The sequence below is a fragment of the Panulirus ornatus genome, chromosome 10 (assembly GCF_036320965.1).
Source record: "Panulirus ornatus isolate Po-2019 chromosome 10, ASM3632096v1, whole genome shotgun sequence".
NCBI lineage: Eukaryota > Metazoa > Arthropoda > Malacostraca > Decapoda > Palinuridae > Panulirus > Panulirus ornatus.
In genome coordinates this window covers 35,470,858-35,483,193 of record NC_092233.1, presented here as the reverse complement: position 1 = coordinate 35,483,193, position 12,336 = coordinate 35,470,858, and the positions used below count along the sequence as shown (strand labels likewise).

Genomic DNA, 12,336 nt, shown 5'->3' with positions numbered 1-12,336 from the left:
CCTCGTTCCCTCCACCTCTGACATATATATCCTCTTTCTCAGTCTGTCCTCACTCATTCTCTCCAAGTGACCAAACCATTTCAAAACATCCTCTTCTGCTCTCTCAACCACACTATTTTTACCACCACACATCTCTCTTACCCTTTCATTACTTACTCGATCATACCACCTCACACCACATATTGTCCTCAAACATACCATTTCCAGCACATCCACTCTCCTCCACACAACTCTATCTATAGCCCACGCCTCGCAACCATATATAATTGTTGGAACCACTATTCCTTCAAACATACCCATTTTTGCTTTCCAAGATAACGTTCTCGACTTCCACACATTCTTGAACGCTCGTAGAACATTCGCCCCCTCCCCCACCCAATGATTCACTTCCACTTCCATGGTTCCATCCACTGCCAAATCCACCCCCAGATATCTAGAACACTTTACTTACTCCAGTTTTTCTCCATTCAAACTTACCTCCAAATTGAATTGTCCCTCAACCCTACTGTACCTAATAACCTTGCTCTTATTCACATTTACTCTCAGCTTTCTTCTTTCACACACTTTACCAAACTCAGTCACCAGCTTCTGCAGTTTCTCACATGAATCAGCCACTAGCACTGCATCACCAGTGAAGAACAACTGACTCACTTCCCAAGCTCTCTCATCCACAACAGACTGCATACTTGCCCCTCTTTAGAAAACTCTTGCACTCACCTCACTAACAACCCCCATCCATAAACAAATTAAACAACCACGGAGACATCACGCACCCCTGCTGCAAACCAACATTCACTGAGAACAATCACTTTCCTCTCTTCCTACATGTACACATGCCTTACATCATCGATAAAAACTTTTCACTGCTTCTAACAACTTGCCTCCCACACCATATATTCTTAATACCTTCCACAGAGCATCTCTATCATCTCTATCATATGACTTCTCCAGATCCATAAATGCTACATACAAATCCATTTGCTTTTCTAAGTAATTCTCACATACATTCTTCAAAGCAAACACCTGATCTACACATCCTCTACCATTTCTGAAACCACACTGCTCTTCCCTAATCTGATGCTCTGTACATGCCTTCAGCCTCTCAATCAATGCCCTCCCATATAATTTCCCAGGAATACTCAACAAACTTATACCTCTGTAATTTGAGCACTCACTTTTATCCCCTTTGCCTTTGTACAATGGCACTACGCAAGCAATCCTCCAATCCTCAGGCACCACCCATGAGTCATACATACATCAAATAATCTTACCAACCAGTCAACAATACAGTCACCCCCCTTTTTAATAAATTCCACTGCAATACCATCCAAATCCGCCGCCTTGCCAGCTTTCATCTTCCGTAAAGCTTTTACTACCTCTTCTCTGTTTACCAAATCATTCTCCCTAACCCTCTCACTTTGCACACCATCTTGACCAAAATAGCTTATATCTGCCACTCTATCATCAAATACATTCAACAAACCTTCAAAATACTCACTCAATCTGCTTCTCACATCACCACTACTTGTTATCACCTCCCTATTTGCCCCCTTCACTGAAGTTCCCATTTGTTCACTTGTCTTACGCACTTTATTTACCTCCTTGCAAAACATCATTTTATTCTCACTAAAATTAAATGATACTCTCTCACCTCAACTCTCATTTGCCCTCTTTTTCACCTCTTGCATCTTTCTCTTGACCTCCTGCCTCTTTCTTTTATACATCTCCCAACCATTTGCATTATTTCCCTACAAAAATTGTCCAAATGCCTCCCTCTTCTCTTTCACTAATAATCTTACTTCTTCATCCCACCACTCACTACCCTTTCAAATCTGCCCATCTCCCATGCTTCGCATGCCTCAAGCATATTTTGCACAAGCCATCACTGCTTCCATAAATACATCTCATTCCTCCCCCACTCCCCTTACATCCTTTGTTCTCACCTTTTTCCATTCTGTACTCAGTCTCTCCTGGTACTTCCTCACACAAGTCTCATTCCCGAGCTCACTTACTCTCACCACTCTCTTCACCCCTACATTCTCTATTCTTTTCTGAAAACCTAAACAAATCTTCACTTTCGCCTCCACAAGATAATGATCAGACATCCCTCAAGTTGCACCTCTCAGCACATTAACATATATATGTACATACATATATATATATATATATATATATATATATATATATATATATATATATATATATATATATATATATATATATATATATATTATTATTACTATTATTATATCATTATTTTGCTTTGTCGCTGTCTCCCGCGTTAGTGACGTAGCGCAAGGAAACAGACGAAAGAATGGCCCAACCCGCCCACATACACATGTATATACATACATGTCCACCCATGCACAATATACATACCTATACATCTCAATGTACACATATATATAGAGACACAGACATATACATATATACACATGTATGTAATTCATACTGTCTGCCTATATTTGTTCCCATCGCCACCTCGAAAAACATGGAATATCAACCCCCTCCCCCTCATGTGTGCAAGGTAGCGCTAGGAAAAAAACACCATATATATATATATATATATATATATATATATATATATATATATATATATATATATATATAAGGGGAGCGGGGGAGGAATGGGATGTATTTAGGGAATCAGTGATGGATTGCGCAAAAGATGCTTGTGGCATGAGAAGCATGGGAGGTGGGTTGATTAGAAAGGGTAGTGAGTGGTGGGATGAAGAAGTAAGATTATTAGTGAAAGAGAAGAGAGAGGCATTTGGACGATTTTTGAAGGGAAAAAATGCAACTGAGTGGGAGATGTATAAAAGAAAGAGGCAGGAGGTCAAGAGAAAGGTGCAAGAGGTGAAAAAGAGGGCAAATGAGAGTTGGGGTGAGAGAGTATCATTAAATTTTAGGGAGAATAAAAATATGTTCTGGAAGGAGGTAAATAAAGTGTGTAAGACAAGGGAGGAAATGGGAACTTCAGTGAAGGGGGCTAATGGGGAGGTGATAACAAGTAGTGGTGATGTGAGAAGGAGATGGAGTGAATATTTTGAAGGTTTGTTGAATGTGTTTGATGATATAGTGGCAGATATAGGGTGTTTTGGTCGAGGTGGTGTGCAAAGTGAGAGGGTTAGGGAAAATGATTTGGTAAACAGAGAAGAGGTAGTAAAAGCTTTGATGAGGATGAAAGCCGGCAAGGCAGCAGGTTTGGATGGTATTGAAGTGGAATCTATTAAAAAAGGGGGTGACTGTATTGTTGACTGGTTGGTAAGGTTATTTAATGTATGTATGACTCATGGTGAGGTGCCTGAGGATTGGCGGAATGCTTGCATAGTGCCATTGTACAAAGGCAAAGGGGATAAGAGTGAGAGCTCAAATTACAGAGATATAAGTTTGTTGAGTATTCCTGGCAAATTATATGGGAGGGTATTGATTGAGAGGGTGAAGGCATGTACAGAGCATCAGATTGGGGAAGAGCAGTGTGGTTTCAGAAGTGGTAGAGGATGTGTGGATCAGGTGTTTGCTTTGAAGAATGTATGTGAGAAATACTTAGAAAAGCAAATGGATTTGTATGTAGCATTTATGGATCTGGAGAAGGCATATGATAGAGTTGATAGAGATGCTCTGTGGAAGGTATCAAGAATATATGGTGTGGGAGGCAAGTTGTTAGAAGCAGTGAAAAGTTTTTATCGAGGATGTAAGGCATGTGTACGTGTAGGAAGAGAGGAAAGTGATTGGTTCTCAGTGAATGTAGGTTTGCGGCAGGGGTGTGTGATGTCTCCATGGTTGTTTAATTTGTTTATGGATGGGGTTGTTAGGGAGGTGAATGCAAGAGTTTTTGAAAGAGGGGCAAGTATGAAGTCTCTTGTGGATGAGAGAGCTTGGGAAGTGAGTCAGTTGTTGTTCGCTGATGATACAGCGCTGGTGGCTGATTCATGTGAGAAACTGCAGAAGCTGGTGACTGAGTTTGGTAAAGTGTGTGAAAGAAGAAAGTTAAGAGTAAATGTGAATAAGAGCAAGGTTATTAGGTACAGTAGGGTTGAGGGTCAAGTCAATTGGGAGGTAAGTTTGAATGGAGAAAAACTGGAGGAAGTAAAGTGTTTTAGAAATCTGGGAGTGGATCTGGCAGCAGATGGATCCATGGAAGCGGAAGTGAATCATAGGGTGGGGGAGGGGGCGAAAATTCTGGGAGCCTTAAAGAATGTGTGGAAGTCGAGAACATTATCTTGGAAAGCAAAAATGGGTATGTTTGAAGGAATAGTGGTTCCAACAATGTTGTATGGTTGCGAGGTGTGGGCTACGGATAGAGTTGTGTGCAGGAGGGTGGATGTGCTGGAAATGAGATGTTTGAGGACAATGTGTGGTGTGAGGTGGTCTGATCGAGTAAGTAATGTAAGGGTAAGAGAGATGTGTGGAAATAAAAAGAGTGTGGTTGAGAGAGCAGAAGAGGGCGTTTTGAAACGGTTTGGGCACATGGAGAGAATGAGTGAGGAAAAATTGACCAAGAGGATATATGTGTCGGGGGTGGAGGGAATGAGGAGAAGTGGGAGACCAAATTGGAGGTGGAAAGATGGAGTGAAAAAGATTTTGAGTGATCGGGGCCTGAACATGCAGGAGGGTGAAAGGCGGGCAAGGAATAGAGTGAATTGGATTGATGTGGTATACTGGGGTTGACGTGCTGTCAATGGATTGAATCAGGGCATGTGAAGCGTCTGGGGTAAACCATGGAAAGTTGTGTGGGGCCTGGATGTGGAAAGCGAGCTGTGGTTTCGGGCATTATTGCATGACAGCTAGAGACTGAGTGTGAACGAATGAGGCCTTTGTTGTCTTTTCCTAGCGCTACCTCGCACACATGAGGAGGGAGGGGGATGGTATTCCATGTGTGGCGAGGTGGCGATGGGAATGAATAAAGGCAGACAGTGTGAATTGTGAGCATGGGTATATATGTATGTGTCTGTGTGTGTATATATATGTGTACATTGAGATGTATAGGTATGTATATTTGCATGTGTGGACATGTATGTATATACATGTGTATGGGAGTGGGTTGGGCCATTTCTTTCATCTATTTCCTTGCGCTACCTCGCAAACACGGGAGACAGCAACAAATCAAAATAAATAAATAAAAATATGTATGTTTTTTTTTTTTTTTGCTTTGTCGCTGTCTCCTACGTTTGCAAGGTAGCACAAGGAAACAGACGAAAGAAATGGCCCAACCCACCCCCATACACATGTATATACATACGTCCACACACGCAAATATACATACCTACACAGCTTTCCATGGTTTACCCCAGACGCTTCACATGCCCTGATTCAATCCACTGACAGCACGTCAAGCCTGCTATACCACATCGATCCAATTCACTCTATTCCTTGCCCTCCTTTCACCCTCCTGCATGTTCAGGCCCCGATCACACAAAATCTTTTTCACTCCATCTTTCCACCTCCAATTTGGTCTCCCTCTTCTCCTTGTTCCCTCCACCTCCGACACATATATCCTCTTAGTCAATCTTTCCTCACTCATCCTCTCCATGTGCCCAAACCACTTCAAAACACCCTCTTCTGCTCTCTCAACCACGCTCTTTTTATTTCCACACATCTCTTTTACCCTTACGTTACTCACTCGATCAAACCACCTCACACCACACATTTCACTTCCGCTTCCATGGTACCATCCGCTGCCAGATCCACTCCCAGATATCTAAAACAATTTACTTCCTCCAGTTTTTCTCCATTCAAACTTACCTCCCAATTGACTTGACCCTCAACCCTACTCTACCTAATAACCTTGCTCTTATTCACATTTACTCTTAACTTTCTTCTTTCACACACTTTACCAAACTCAGTCACCAGCTTCTGCAGTTTCTCACATGAATCAGCCTCCAGCGCTGTATCATCAGCGAACAACAACTGACTCACTTCCCAAGCTCTCTCATTCACAACAGACTTCATACTTGCCCCTCTTTCCAAAACTCTTGCATTCACCTCCCTAACAACCCCATCCATAAACAAATTAAACAACCATGGAGATATCACACACCCCTGCCGCTAACCTACATTCACTGAGAACCAATCACTTTCCTCTCTTCCTACACGTACACATGCCTTACATCCTCGATAAAAACTATTCACTGCTTCTAACAACTTGCCTCCCACACCATATATTCTTAATACGTTCCACAGAGCATCTCTGTCGACTCTATCATATGCCTTCTCCAGATCCATAAATGCTACATACAAATCCATTTGCTTTTCTAAGTATTTCTCACATATATTCTTCAAAGCAAACACCTGATCCACACATCCTCTACCACTTCTGAAACCATACTGCTCTTCCCCAATCTGATGCTATGTACATGCCTTCACCCTCTCAATCAATACCCTCCCATATAATTTCCCAGGAATACTCAACAAACTTTCTTTTTTTTTTTTCCCCGCTGTCTCCCGCGTTTGCGAGGTAGCGCAAGGAAACAGACGAAAGAAATGGCCCAACCCACCCCCATACACATGCCTTGATTCAATCCACTGACAGCACGTCAACCCCGGTATACCACATCGCTCCAATTCACTCTGTTCTTTGCCCTCCTTTCACCCTCCTGCATGTTCAGGCCCCGATCACACAAAATCTTTTTCACTCCATCTCTCCACCTCCAATTTGGTCTCCCTCTTCTCCTCGTTCCCTCCACCTCCGACACATATATCCTCTTGGTCAATCTTTCCTCACTCATTCTCTCCATGTGACCAAACCATTTCAAAACACCCTCCTCTGCTCTCTCAACCACGCTCTATTTTTATTTCCACACATCTCTCTTACCCTTACGTTACTTACTCGATCAAACCACCTCACACCACATATTGTCCTCAAACATCTCATTTCCAGCACATCCATCCTCCTGCGCACAACTCTATCCATAGTCCACGCCTCGCAACCATACAACATTGTTGGAACCACTATTCCTTCAAACATACCCATTTTTGCTTTCCGAGATAATGTTCTTGACTTCCACACATTCTTCAAGGCTCCCAGAATTTTCGCCCCCTCCCCCACCCTATGATCCACTTCCGCTTCCATGGTTCCATCCGCTGCCAGATCCACTCCCAGATATCTAAAACACTTCACTTCCTCCAGTTTTTCTCCATTCAAACTCACCTCCCAATTGACTTGACCCTCAACCCTACTGTACCTAATAACCTTGCTCTTATTCACATTTACTCTTAACTTTCTTCTTTCACACACTTTACCAAACTCAGTCACCAGCTTCTGCAGTTTCTCACATGAATCAGCCACCAGCGCTGTATCATCAGCGAACAACAACTGACTCACTTCCCAAGCTCTCTCATCCCCAACAGACTTCATACTTGCCCCTCTTTCCAAAACTCTTGCATTCACCTCCCTAACAACCCCATCCATAAACAAATTAAACAACCATGGAGACATCACACACTCCTGCCGCAAACCTACATTCACTGAGAACCAATCACTTTCCTCTCTTCCTACACGTACACATGCCTTACATCCTCAATAAAAACTTTTCACTGCTTCTAACAACTTTCCTCCCACACCATATATTCTTAATACCTTCCACAGAGCATCTCTATCAACTCTATCATATGCCTTCTCCAGATCCATAAATGCTACATACAAATCCATTTGCTTTTCTAAGTATTTCTCACATACATTCTTCAAAGCAAACACTTGATCCACACATCCTCTACCACTTCTGAAACCACACTGCTCTTCCCCAATCTGATGCTCTGTACATGCCTTCACCCTCTCAGTCAATACCATCCCATATAATTTGCCAGGAATACTCAACAAACTTATACCTCTGTAATTTGAGCACTCACTCTTATCCCCTTTGCCTTTGTACAATGGCACTATGCACGCATTCCGCCAATCCTCAGGCACCTCACCATGAGTCATACATACATTAAATAACCTTACCAACCAGTCAACAATACAGTCACCCCCTTTTTTAATAAATTCCACTGCAATACCATCCAAACCTGCTGCCTTGCCGGCATTTTCCCTAACCCTCGCACTTTGCACACCACCTCGACCAAAACACCCTATATCTGCCACTCTATCATCAAACACATTCAACAAACCTTCAAAATACTCACTCCATCTCCTTCTCACATCACCACTACTTGTTATCACCTCCCCATTTGTGCCCTTCACTGAAGTTCCCATTTGCTCCCTTGTCTTACGCACTTTATTTACCTCCTTCCAGAACATCTTTTTATTCTCCCTAAAATTTAATGATACTCTCTCACCCCAACTCTCATTTGCCCTTTTTTTCACCTCTTGCACCTTCTCTTGACCTCCTGTCTCTTTCTTTTATACGTCTCCCACTCAATTTCATTTTTTCCCTGCAAAAATCGTCCAAATGCCTCTCTCTTCTCTTTCACTAATACTCTTACTTCTTCATCCCACCACTCACTACCCTTTCTAATCAACCCACCTCCCACTCTTCTCATGCCACAAGCATCTTTTGCGCAATCCATCACTGATTCCCTAAATACATCCCATTCCTCCCCCACTCCCCTTACTTCCATTGTTCTCACCTTTTTCCATTCTGTACTCAGTCTCTCCTTGTACTTCCTCACACAAGTCTCCTTCCCGAGCTCACTTACTCTCACCACCCCCTTCACCCCAACATTCACTCTTCTTTTCTGAAAACCCATACAAATCTTCACCTTAGCCTCCACAAGATAATGATCAGACATCCCTCCAGTTGCACCTCTCAGCACATTAACATCCAAAAGTCTCTCTTTCGCGTGCCTGTCAATTAACACGTAATCCAATAACGCTCTCTGGCCATCTCTCCTACTTATATAAGTATACTTATTTATATCTCGCTTTTTAAACCAGGTATTCCCAATCATCAGTCCTTTTTCATCACATAAATCTACAAGCTCTTCACCATTTCCATTTACAACACTGAACACCCCATGTATACCAATTATTCCCTCAACTGCCACATTACTCACCTTTGCATTCAAATCACCCAACACTATAACCCGGTCTCGTGCATCAAAACCACTAACACACTCATTCAGCTGCTCCCAAAACACTTGCCTCTCATGATCTTTCTTCTCATGCCCAGGTGCATATGCACCAATAATCACCCATCTCTCTCCATCACCTTTCAGTTTTACCCATATTAATCGAGAATTTACTTTCTTACCTTCTATCACATACTTCTACAACTCCTGTTTCAGGAGTACTGCTACTCCTTCCCTTGCTCTTGTCCTCTCACTAACCCCTGACTTTACTCCCAAGACATTCCCAAACCACTCTTCCCCTTTACCCTTGCACTTCGTTTCACTCAGAGCCAAAACATCCAGGTTCCTTTCCTCAAACATACTACCTATCTCTCCTTTTTTCACATCTTGGTTACATCCACACACATTTAGGCACCCCAATCTGAGCCTTCGAGGAGGATGAGCACTCCCCGCGTGACTCCTTCTTCTGTTTCCCATTTTAGAAAGTTAAAAAATACAAGTAGGGGAGGATTTCTGGCCCCCCGCTCCCGTCCCCTCTAGTCGCTCAACAAACTTATACCTCTAGTCCCCTCAACAAACTTATACCTCTGTAATTTGAGCACTCACTCTTATCCCCTTTGCTTTTGTACAATGGCACTATGCATGCATTCCACCAATCCTCAGGCACCTCACCATGAGTCATACATACATTGAATTACCTTACCAACCAGTCACCAATACAGTCACCCCCTTTTTTAATAAATTTCATCTTCCGCAAAGCTTTTACTGCCTCTTCTCTGTTTACCAAATCATTTTCCCTAACCCTCTCACTTTGCACAGCACGTCGACCAAAACACCCTATATCTGCCACTCTATCATCAAACACATTCAACAAACCTTCAAAATACTCACTCCATCTCCTCACATCACCACTACTTGTTATCACCTACCCATTAGCGCCCTTTTATGAAGTTCCAATTTGCTCCCTTGTCTTACGCACTTTATTTACCTCCTTCCAGAATATCTTTAATGAGGCATGGGCTATGGATAGAGTTGTGCGCAGGAGGATGGATGTGCTGGAAATGAGACGTTTGAGGACAATGTGTGGTGTGAGGTGGTTTGATCGAGTGAGTAACGTAAGGGTAAGAGAGATGTGTGGAAATAAAAAGAGTGTGGTTGAGAGAGCAGAAGAGGGTGTTTTGAAGTGGTTTGGGCACATCGAGAGGATGAGTGAGGAAAGATTGACCAAGAGGATATATGTGTCGGAGGTGGAGGGAACAAGGAGAAGAGGGAGACCAAATTGGAGGTGGAAAGATGGAGTGAAAAAGATTTTGTGTGATCGGGGCCTGAACATGCAGGAGGGTGAAAGGAGGGCAAGGAATAGAGTGAATTGGAGCGATGTGGTATACCGGGGTTGACGTGCTGTCAGTGGATTGAAGCAAGGCATGTGAAGTGTCTGGGGTAAACCATGGAAAGCTGTGTAGGTATGTATATTTGCGTGTGTGGATGTATGTATATACATGTGTATGGGGGGCGGGGCCATTTCTTTCGTCTGTTTCCTTGCGCTACCTCGCAAATGCGGGAGACAGCGACAAAGTATAATAATAATATAATATATATATATATATATATATATATATATATATATATATATATATACGTTGAAATGTATAGGTATGTATATGTGTGTGTATGGGCGTGTATGTATATACATGTGTATGTGGGTGGGTTGAACCATTCTTTCGTGTTTCCTTGCGCTACCTCGCGGGAGACAGCGGCAAAGTAGCACCACTCCTGAAACAGGAGTGGTGGGAGTATGTGATAGAGTGTAAGAAAGTAAACTCTAGATTGATATGGGTAAAACTGAAAGTGGATGGAGAGAGATTGATGATTATTGGTGCATATGCACCTGGGCATGAAAAGAAAGATCATGAGAGGCAAGTGTTTTGGGAGTAGAGTGTTAGTAGTTTTGATGCACGAGATCGGGTTATAGTGATGGGTGATATGAATGCAAAGGTGAGTAATGTGGCAGTTGAGGGAATAATTGGTGTACATGGGGTGTTCATTGTTGTAAATGGAAATGGTGAAGAGCTTGTAGATTTGTGTGCTGAAAAAGGACTGATGATTGGGAATACCTGGTTTAAAAAGAGAGATATATATAAGTATACTTATGTAAGTAGGAGAGATGGCCAGAGAGCGTTATTGGATTATGTGGTAATTGATAGGCATGCGAAAGAGAGACTTTTGGATGTTAATGTGCTGAGAGGTGCTACTGGAGGGATGTCTGATCGTTATCTTGTGGAGGCAAAGGTGAAGATTTGTAGAGGTTTTCAGAAAAGAAGAGAGAATGTTGGGGTGAAGAGAGTGGTGAGAGTAAGTGAGCTTGGGAAGGAGACTTGTGTGAGGAAGTGCACAGGAGGATAGATGTGCTGGAAATGAGATGTCTGAGGACAATGTGTGGTGTGAGGTGGTTTGATCGAGTGAGTAACGTAAGGGTAAGAGAGATGTGTGGAAATAGAAAGAGCGTGGTTGAGAGAGCAGAAGAGGGTGTTTTGAAATGGTTCGGGCACATGGAGAGAATGAGTGAGGAAAAGATTGACCAAGAGGATATATGTGTCTGAGGTGGAGGGAACGAGGAGAAGAGGGAGACCAAATTGGAGGTGGAAAGATGGAGTGAAAAAGATTTTGTGTGATCGGGACCTGAACATGCAGGAGGGTGAAAGGAGGGCAAGGAATAGAGTGAATTGGAGCGATGTGGTATACCGGGGTTGACGTGCTGTCAGTGGATTGAATCAAGGCATGTGAAGCGTCTGGGGTAAACCATGGAAAGCTGTGTAGGTATGTATATTTGCGTGTGTGGACGTATGTATATACATGTGTATGGGGGGGGGTGGGCCATTTCTTTCGTCTGTTTCCTTGCGCTACCTCGCAAATGCGGGAGACAGCGACAAAGTATAATAAAATAAATAAAATAAATATATATATATATATATATATATATATATATATATATATATATATATATATATATATATATATATATATATGTGTGTGTGTTTGTGTGTGTGTGTGTGTGTGTGTCGGAGGTGGAGGGAACAAGGAGAAGTGGGAGACCAAATTGGAGGTGGAAAGATGGAGTGAAAAAGATTTTGAGTGATCGGGGCCTGAACATGCTGGAGGGTGAAAGGCAGGGAAGGAATAGAGTGAATTGGATCGATGTGGTATACCGGGGTCGACGTGCTGTCAATTGTTTGAATCAGGGCATGTGAAGCGTCTCAGGTAAACTATGGAAAGTTCTGTGGGGCCTGGATGTGGAAAGGGAGCTGTGATTTTGGGCATTATTACATG

General features: G+C 42.7%; 1 protein-coding gene across 4 annotated transcripts in view; it reads right to left on the bottom strand.

The window, feature by feature from the left end:
* Positions 1-12,336, bottom strand: part of LOC139750902 (uncharacterized) — a 465,731-nt gene that overhangs the window by 21,735 nt on the left and 431,660 nt on the right. The gene's annotated exons all lie outside the window — the stretch shown is intronic.